Source organism: Portunus trituberculatus, chromosome 10 (genome assembly GCF_017591435.1).
Source record: "Portunus trituberculatus isolate SZX2019 chromosome 10, ASM1759143v1, whole genome shotgun sequence".
Lineage (NCBI taxonomy): Eukaryota > Metazoa > Arthropoda > Malacostraca > Decapoda > Portunidae > Portunus > Portunus trituberculatus.
In genome coordinates, this window is record NC_059264.1 from 2,571,583 (window position 1) to 2,581,369 (window position 9,787).

Below are 9,787 nucleotides of genomic sequence, written 5' to 3' on the forward strand. Positions count from 1 at the left end.
GAAAAATACAAGAAAATACAAGAAAATAAAAGAAAATATAAAAAACATTAAAATTCAAGAAAATATAAAAAAGACAAAAATACAAGAAATTAAATAAAATAGATACAGAAAAAAATGGCGCGATCTGGCAACACTGACGGCGGGAGAATCAAAAACCACAGACCACGCGGCGCAGGCTTCAGTCACCGCCAAGCCAGGAAGGGGTACGGTCGCGTGTCTTCGTCCGCTCCTATCGTGTAATGGCAGCTATCAGACCAGTCAAAGCCGCCCAGAGCCTCGCCAGCCGCCTGTGTGCCTCTCGGGGCCGCGTGTGCACCCCACCACCACGCAGGGTAAGTAAAAACCCCTGAAATAAGAGAAATAGCGGGTGTTGTGGCTTGGGTCCATTTTAAAGGGAGTGGATCCTTTTGAAATATCGGATTTGAGTTTTTTTTAGGGTATTTTGGAGGTTTTTGGGGTATTTCAGATGTTTTTTGTTATTTTTCTTTTATTACTTTATTAGTGTTTGTGTGTGTGTGTGTGTGTGTGTGAGGGGAAGTGTTACGGTGAGGGGAACAAAGGGATAGGTATAGCTGAAGTGATTTGAGGGGAAAGGGAAGGTATATTATTATTATTTATTTATTTATTTATTTTATGTGAAGGGGTGACTAATCTATTATTGGTTTATAGAAGGCAGTGTTGCTTAAATCTTTTCTTGCTTTATTTACAGAGAAAGAGAGAGAGAGAGAATTTTGAGTAGATACGGTATAGTAATAGATGAATAAGTTTTGAAGGAAGAGAAAAAAGACAGAAAGGAAGGAAAGAAAGAAGGGAGGAGGGAGGAAGAAAACCAGAGTAGAATTTAGAAAGACTGACCATTGAGAGAAAGATAGACAGAAAGGAAGGAAGGAAGGAGGGGAAAGGGGAGGAGAATAGAGACAGATTGATCATTGAGAGAGAGAGAGACAGACAGACAGACAGCAGGAGGTTAGAAGAGTAATGGCGTCTTCCTTATTTTAGATTATATCAATAAACTTTTAGAGAGAGAAAGAAAAGGATAATACAAGCTTAGTATTGTGTTTAGTGTAGAGAGAGCAGGAAAAGGGTAATATAAGCTTAGTATTTTGTGTTTTAGTGTTCTTAGTAAAATTAATGTGTGTTTTTGTTAATATTTGTAAATAATGTGTTGTGTGGTGATATTGTAACTACTAACAGTTTGATGGTGGTTGAATGGTTGCCTACTAACCGTGTTTTAACTGCTTGTCTGTCTCTGTTTGCCCTTCCACCTCCTCCTCCTCCTCCTCTCAAATTGTGCTGTTTCATTCTCTCTCTCTCTCTCTCTCTCTCTCTCTCTCTCTCTCTCTCTCTCTCTCTCTCTCTCTCTCTCTCTCTCTCTCTCTCTCTTTCATCTCCCTTTTCTTCCTTCTCTCTACCCTCACCATCATCCTATTTTATTCCTTCCTCTTCCTTTTTTTCCTTTCCTCTTTTTCCTCCTTCTCATCATCATCTTCCCTGTCTCTTCCTCGTCTTTTTCCTCTTCCCTACTTTCTTCATCCCTTCCTCTTTCACTCCCATCACCACCCCTTCCCTCCCCTTCCCTCAACACCCCTCCCTCCTTCCCCCTCTTCTTTCACTGCCTCCCTTCCCTTCTCTTCCTTCACCCATCCTCCTTCCCTCCCATCCTACTCCCCTCCTCCTCTGTCACTGCCTCCTTTCTCTCATCTTCCTTCATTCCCCATCCTCCCTCCTCCTCCTCTCACTGTTCCCCCTTTCCCCTCATCTTCCTTCACCCCCCTCTCTTTCCCTCCCTCCCCCCACAGCACCACCCCTCCTCTCCCTTCTACAGAGACGGGAACGGCCAACCACTACCTTGTTTGGGGCAATACAAGGTCTGTCTGTCTGTCTGCCTGCCATTGTAGTGTTGATGTAATGGTGTTGATATTTACTTGTTTGTTTTTCCTTTTTGTTCCTTTGTGTTTTGTTTGGTTTTAGTTGTAGTTGTTGTAGTGTTGTGGTGTTGTCAAAGTAACTATACAAAACATTGGTAATAGTGGTAGTGGTGGTGTTGTTGTAGTAGTAGTAGTAGTAGTAGTAGTAGTAGTAGTAGTTGTAGTTGTAGTAGTAGTGGTGGTGGTGGTGGTAGTAGAAGTAGTAGTAGTAGTAGTCGACAAACTGTAATAATAAAGTAGATAAATAAATAACAGCAACACTAACACATCATTATTATTATATGCATATCTAACTTTTCTTGTTGTTGTTTTTTTCCTTAGCTTGTTGTTGTTGTTGTTGTCTTTCCTTAGTTTGTTGTTGGTGTGTATGAGTTGTATACGCGTGGTGAACAAATACTGATCACCAGGATTGGCTTATCATGCATATCACGAGGGGAATCAGGCATTACAATCATTCACCGCTGTTTAGAAAGGCGGAAATACCTTACTACATTCCCCAACACACGCCCTTACCTAGAAACCCACGGCTCCTTCACTACGACTGTTTTCCAAGGCCGCAGAGATGACTGGCCGGGTTCTCAAGACTGTTTCTCCTGTTAATAGTCCAGAAATCACCTTAATTTGCCACTAGAATCATCAAAACACACTTTAAAACCCCGTGTCGATTCATTTATAGCCATTTGAATGATTAAGATGTGTGTGTGTGTGTGTGTGTGTGTGTGTGTGTGTGTGTGTGTTACATTAGAGCGAAACAATTTGCATACATACATAATTAGAAATGGTGTATATATGAAATAAAATATGAAAGGGAAAAGATAATGTAGGATATATTTAGAATTCTGCATGTAATAATAATAATAATAATAATAATATACGGTTTATTAATTTGGCAATGTAAAAAATTACACTGAAAATGTGTGTGTGTGTGTGTGTGTGGGTAGATAAGTAGGTAGGTAGATAAGTTAATAATACGAAAGGTGTAGGCGCTTTGCACGTAAACAGTGTGACAAATTCGTGCCTTCAACGGAGCGCGGGTCATTTGGCTGGCTGGCTGGCTGGCTGGCAGACGGGCAAGCAGATACAGTGACAGTATTGCCAACTCCGAGGACAACCAAGGCAAGGTTGGGGTTGGGCCGGGCTTGTATTCAGGAATGCTTTCTCTCTCTCTCTCTCTCTCTCTCTCTCTCTCTCTCTCTCTCTCTCTCTAAAGGCCACGCAAATGACCAGCCGGGTTCTCAAGACTTCATCCTTTTGATATTGTAGAAATGGCTTTAATCTGTCCTTAGAACTGACAAAACATTAAGAACCCGCGTCACTTCACTACGACTGTTTCTAAAGGCCACAGAGATGACTAGCTGGGTTTTTAAGACTGTTTCTCGCGTTAATAACATAGAAATCACGTCAATCTGCCCCTACACCCACGAAAACACCCATAAAAACCCGTATCACTTCTCCATACCCTATTTCCAAGGTCACAGAGACGATTAGCCGGGTTTCGAGACGGTTTCTCCTGTTGATGATATGAAAGTCTTGATTATCTGTCTGTGGAATCATATAAAACATTCCTATAAACCGGTGTGACTTCATGTAAAGCCTTATGAAGATACGACGCAGAAGTTTCAGAACACACACACACACACACACACACACACACACACACACACACACACACAAACCTGTAATTTTCTCACACGCTTTACCTCTGCAGTCTAATCACAACACGCAGGAGAGAGAGAGAGAGAGAGAGAGCATGGCGTCATGTAGTTTTGAATGTTAACTGCTGTAATGTGTTTTCGAATTGTTGTTCTTGTTCTTTTCCTTGCTCTCTCTCTCTCTCTCTCTCTCTCTCTCTCTCTCTCTCTCTCTCTCTCTCTCTCTCTCTCTCTCTCTCGTCCTAGTGACTAGTCCTACATTCTCTTCCTTCTAGCTCTTGTTTCCTCTTTTTCTTATTACGTTTATACCTATACCAAAGCCGTTTTCCAAATTATTATTATTATTATTGTAGGAAGGTGTCTATTAACTAACGACCTACGAAAGTTATTACCATTATTTTTCTACTTCATATAATCAGTGGCCAAATCTTCGAAGTCTGTTTCCTTCCTACAGTTCTATTATGTCTAACTTTATTCATAAACTTTATATATTTAGCTTTCAATTTCCTGTCTATATATTTACTTTATTTTTATTTATTAGTTTTTATTTTCTTTGCTCTATCATTTGTGTAACTTATTTATTTCACTACAGCTAATATTTGTTCAGCTTTTCTTTTTCCTTCCTGTTTTTCATCTTTTCCTTTTTTTCTCGTTTTCTTTCATCAGTATTCATTTCTCGTGTCTTCCTTTTTTTTTAGTTCACGTTCTCAAATTTTCGTATTGTTTTCCATTTTTTATCAGCTCCTCCACGTTTTTCATTCAATCTTTCCCTTCTCTTATTACTGTATTCCTGTTCCTCTCTCTCTCTCTCTCTCTCTCTCTCTCTCTCTCTCTCTCTCTCTCTCTCTCTCTCTCTCTCATTCAAAGAGGGAGAGAGAGACGTTAGATAGGGAAGCAGGTGTAAGTTAGATCAACTTCCTTGTAAGGTAAGGTGGTGGTGGTGGTGGTAGTGGTAGAATAGGGAAGAGGAAGGACGGAATGTAGTGAATAAATTTGTACCTTTTCTCCTCCTCCTCCTCTATTTTCATCCTTTTTTTCCTCTTTATTTTTCCTTCTATTTCTTCGTCTTTCATTTTTCCTTTTTACACTCTCTCTCTCTCTCTCTCTCTCTCTCTCTCTCTCTCTCTCTCTCTCTCTCTCTCTCTCTCTCTCTCTCTAGTCTTAGCTAAGTGAGAGAGAGAGAGAGAGAGAGAGAGAAGAGCAGTGGTGTCGTTGCTGGTGGTGGTGGTGGTGGTATCGGCGCGACCTTGATGGTGGAAGCAGTGTTGCCACCACCCGGCCTATCCTCTATTGATACCCCCCTCTCTCTCTCTCTCTCTCTCTCTCTCTCTCTCTCTCTCTCTCTCTCTCTCTCTCTCTCTCTCCAAAACCTGTTGCTATGTTATTACCGTCTTAGAGAGAGAGAGAGAGAGAGAGAATATTAATATTTTCAACTTTCGTAACAGTGATTTAAGTTTGCCATGAACTTTGGGTATTAAAATTTTACGTTAAGGAAGTTTGAAGATTATATACATTAACCCCTTCAGTACCACGACGCGTTTTCATCATTGTTCTGCTTACTGTTTGACTTTTAAACAACTTCACAAACTTAGGTGGGGGATTAAAATAGTGAAGACTGTGGCTATTGATCTTACAACCTCCATAAACTCTTCGTAATGTCAATAAAAGCGTCAAGTCACACCTTAAAACTCAAATCTTAGAACTTTGTTGTTTCTCTAGTCCTTTTCCTCCTTCCTTTTCTTCTTGTTATTATTCTTATTTTCTTCTAGCTCCTCCTCCTTCTCCTTCTCCTTCCTTTTCTTGTTATTATTCTTATTTTCTTCTAGCTCCTCCTCCTCCTTCTCCTTCTTCCTTTTCTTCTTCTTGTTATTCTTATTTTCCTCTAGCTCCTCCTCCTCTTCTTCCAGTTTTTGTCTTCCACTTTGAGAGAGAGGGAGAGGTGGTGGTGGTGGTGGCGTTGTTGTACCACTATTAATAATGGTAGCTCAAACAGTGGGGATTAGTCTGCCATTCCGCGTCCCAGCACTGAATGTATTAATATTTACCATTTATTGACGTATCATGGGATAAACTCGTCCATTTAACGTAAGGTTGTAATAATAATGTCAATTTGTATAGCTAGATAGAAAGTGTTGTACCATTAATTCTTTTTTGTCTATTCAAGTGTCCTTTCGCTGTTTAAATCTCTCTCTCTCTCTCTCTCTCTCTCTCTCTCTCTCTCTCTCTCTCTCTCTCTCTCTCTCTCTCAAGCCTAAACAAGTTACACAAGGCAGGAATGTAAGGTGTATACTGAGAAAGGATGAGGAAGGAAGGAAGGAAGGAGAGAAAAGAGAGCTGAAAGAAGAAAGCAAGGTGAGGAAAGAAGGAAGGAAATGATTGAGAGAGAGAGAGAGAGAGAGAGAGAGAGAGAGAGAGAGGTAACAGGAAAGACTAGAGTGGGTGTGGTGGTACTGGAATCAAAACACACACACACACACACACACACACACACACACACACACACCTTGACGTAGCTGTAAGGTGGTGTAGTGAGAGAGAGAGAGAGAGAGAGTCAGGTGAGGGAGTGTTACAGGTGTGAGTTACAGACAGGTAGACCAGTTAGGGGAGTGTTGACGTCATTGTGTGTGTGTGTGTGTGTGTGTGTGAAGAAAAAGGGAGGAATAGGAAAATGGAAGTAAGAAGGTAAAGAAGAAATAACTAGAAAAGGTAACATTTTGCTATTTTAAAACATGTATACTATATTACTACTACTACTACTACTGGTCCTCCTCCTCCTCCTCCTCCTCCTCCTACCGCCACCACCACCACTTACCGTACAGTGAAGGCTATTGTGGTTTAGTTACGTTACCTGAGAGAGAGAGAGAGAGAGAGAGAGAGAGAGATAGTCAGTCAGTCAGTCATTGATCACGTACGCTTAGATTGTCCTCTGTGTGTGTGTGTGTGTGTGTGTGTGTGTGTGTGTGTGTGTGATCTTTTTGCTACGTCACAGTACAAGAGCAAGTTTGACAAGGACGACACACACACACGAAGAGGATAAACTGTATGTACTCATTATGACTGCGTAGTTTACTCCTCCTCCTCCTTGTACTACATTTTATTAGCTTATTTTCCTTATTTACGTCTTTCTCCTATTTCGTTTTTATTTTTTTTATCTATAATAGTCCTCTGATTCCTCTATTTACTATACTACTACTACTACTACTACTACTGTACCTCTTCCTCCTTTCAATCTCCTATCCTGTTCCTGTAATTCCTCCTCCTCCTCCTCCTCCTCCTCCTCCTCCTCCTCCTCCTCCTCCAATAATTGCGTCTTTCTTTTAAATAATTATGGTTTTTTGTGCCACTTGCTGTTTTTCTTTTGTTCCTTCTTTACTTACTTTCTTTTTTCTTCTTTTGTTATATTACTCCTCTCCTTTCTACTCCTCTTTTTTTTTTTTTTACTCCCTCTTCCTTCCTCGTATTTCCTGCCATTTTACTAGAGAGAGAGAGAGAGAGAGAGAGAGAGAGATGAGGGGGTAGGGCAACTGACAAATAAAGATTATATATTTGTAAACCATATGTTCCTCCTCCTCCTCCTCCTCTTCCTCCCTCTCACGGCCAAGGCCATTCTGTGTGTGTGTGTGTGTGTGTGTGAGAGAGAGAGAGAGAATACTGGTTCTTAAGGTGTTATCTCACTCACTGCGTCATTTTTCAGTACTGTAATGGATCCAGTTTCGAGAGAGAGAGAGAGAGAGAGAGAGAGAGAGAGAGAGACGCTTCACACCAGAAAACATTGATAAGATTACGAGATAGCAAAATACTCACAAAATGGATGCGGTGTTACTGTTAGCGATTAGAGAATACAGATGACAGAATAGGACAGCTGCTATGGGTGACCGCACGTGTGAAGGGAGCAGTGTTGCCAGATCCCGCCACGTGAACTCTTGACCACTGATTCATTCTCTCTCTCTCTCTCTCTCTCTCTCTCTCTCTCTCTCTCTGAAAAAAACGGCGCGTGTAGTCAATTAAACGTCACAAATATGAGAGAGAGAGAGAGAGAGAGAGAGAGAGATTCCAATGTTACGTATTGTGTAATGAAATGAGGAAGAGGAAAAGAATAAAAAAAAAAGGAAGAAAAAATAAAGGATGCCAACACGTGTTATGGTGAAGGAAAGGAAGGGAGGAAGAGAAGGAAAAGAGGAAGAGGGAAAAATTAATAAAGAATGGAGGAGGAAGAGAAGTTGAGAGAGAGAGAGAGAGAGAGAGAGAGAGAGAGAATAACTAAAAGCAGATGTCATATGGTGATATTTATAACGGCGGTATTTAAGTACTAACACGAGAGAGAGAGAGAGAGAGAGAGAGAGAGAGAGAGAGAGAGAGAGAGAGATGGGAAGGTCAGATTAAATAGAGGAGTAGGAAGAGGATCAAGAGGCTGGAGAGAGAGAGAGAGAGAGAGAGAGAGTGAGTGAGTGAGTGAGTTTGTGCCCATTTAGTTACTGTTATTAGGTCTTCTCTATATATCCTCCTCCTCCTCCTCATTAAAGAAGAAAAGCCAAGGTCAACACTTAAAACACGTGTAGTATGGAGGAGGAGGAGGAGGAGGAGAAGATTTTTTGAAGTTAATGGTTTGAAGGATGGAGGGTCTGCATTTTCTTTCTCTTTTCTTTTTTGTACTTTTTTCATCAAAGGTTATGGCAAGGTTGTAGGGGGAAGTCTCTCTCTCTCTCTCTCTCTCTCTCTCTCTCTCTCTCTCTCTCTCTCTCTCTGGGTAATTGACTTCTTAAAATAACACGTGTTGCCTAGAGAGAGAGAGAGAGAGAGAGAGAGAGAGAGAGAATACCTATTTATTTATTTTTTTTAGTTTTATTTCGTCTGTTTTGCTTTTATTGTTTTTATCTTCCAATTATTCTTATCTTCTCATTTTTCCTTCTAATTTCTGTTTCTCCCATTTTGTCTATCTCCTCTTCATTGTTTTATTCCTCTTCTGTTCCTTTCCCTCTTCCATTCATCCTTGTGTTTTTCCTTATAACTTCTCTATTTTTTTCCATTTTGTCTTATTTCCTCATTAGTTTCTTATTCCTGCTCCTCTTCTGTTCCCTTTCCTCTTTCATTCATCCTTTCCATCCCGTCCTTGTTCCACTCACCATCTTCCCTTATTTACAAACAGTGGGAAGGATAGACTGAATAACACACACACACACACACACACACACACACACACACACACACACACACCGCGGTATGCTCGTTAAGTAGAAATTAGTAAGAGGAAAGAAAGTATGTAGAAATCTTATCAGTCTGTCACTATAAGCCATAAAAACACCTTATAAAACTCGTGTCAATTTTAGATAAAGCTTTTTTTTTTAAACAGTGGAGGTGAAACAGAAGGGTTTGAGAATGCCAGACTAGAGCGATGTGATTCCTGCTTTCCTCTATTTGTCGATAGATAGATAGATAGATAGATGTTTATTGACCACAAATATGTAAGTTAGTTATATTGTCTACAGCTTACATTTGGTCCAATATACTTTAGACCTATACATAAATAATTTCCAATAAAATAATAATAGTCAAATTAACACCATTACATTACATAAAAAAAAGTGCCATACAGACAGGAAGGTTTATTTTCGAGTCTAAATATTTAACAGGAGGTCCAGTCTTGATTTATCCAGTTAGTCATTATGAATTGTGGGAGTTTTGCTATTATGCTAGTTTACCGTCACTCGTCTTTCCGTCTCTCGTTGCGGCACGAAATTCGACCACGCCGCACCGTTTCTGAGAGAACTTGGCTGATTGAAAGTACACCAGAAATACAAGTACAAGCTAGGCGTCATTACCTACAATATAATCCATGGCAATATCCCTCACTATTTGTTCAACTTGCCGAGAGTGAGTGATGTCTGCACTGTCCCCACTAGACAGCAGTATATTATGTATGAGCCGAAGACTAACACCTGTACTGGGGCGAGGTCCTTACTGGTTACTGGACCAAAATTCTGCAAGAGCCTGCCTGTCTCTAAGGAATGCACCGTCCATACGAACGTTTATAAAGTGTTGTTCACCTATCTTTAACAAACTATTCAGTGCATAAGTCAGTCCACGTCTTTCTTACATGTGTTATGTATTTTATAGGGAGAGAGTATGAATTTTTAGTCTTTTATGAATTAACTTGGTTTTAATTTTAACGCTTTTTATCTGTCTCTTTTATCTGTGACTTTTAGCTGT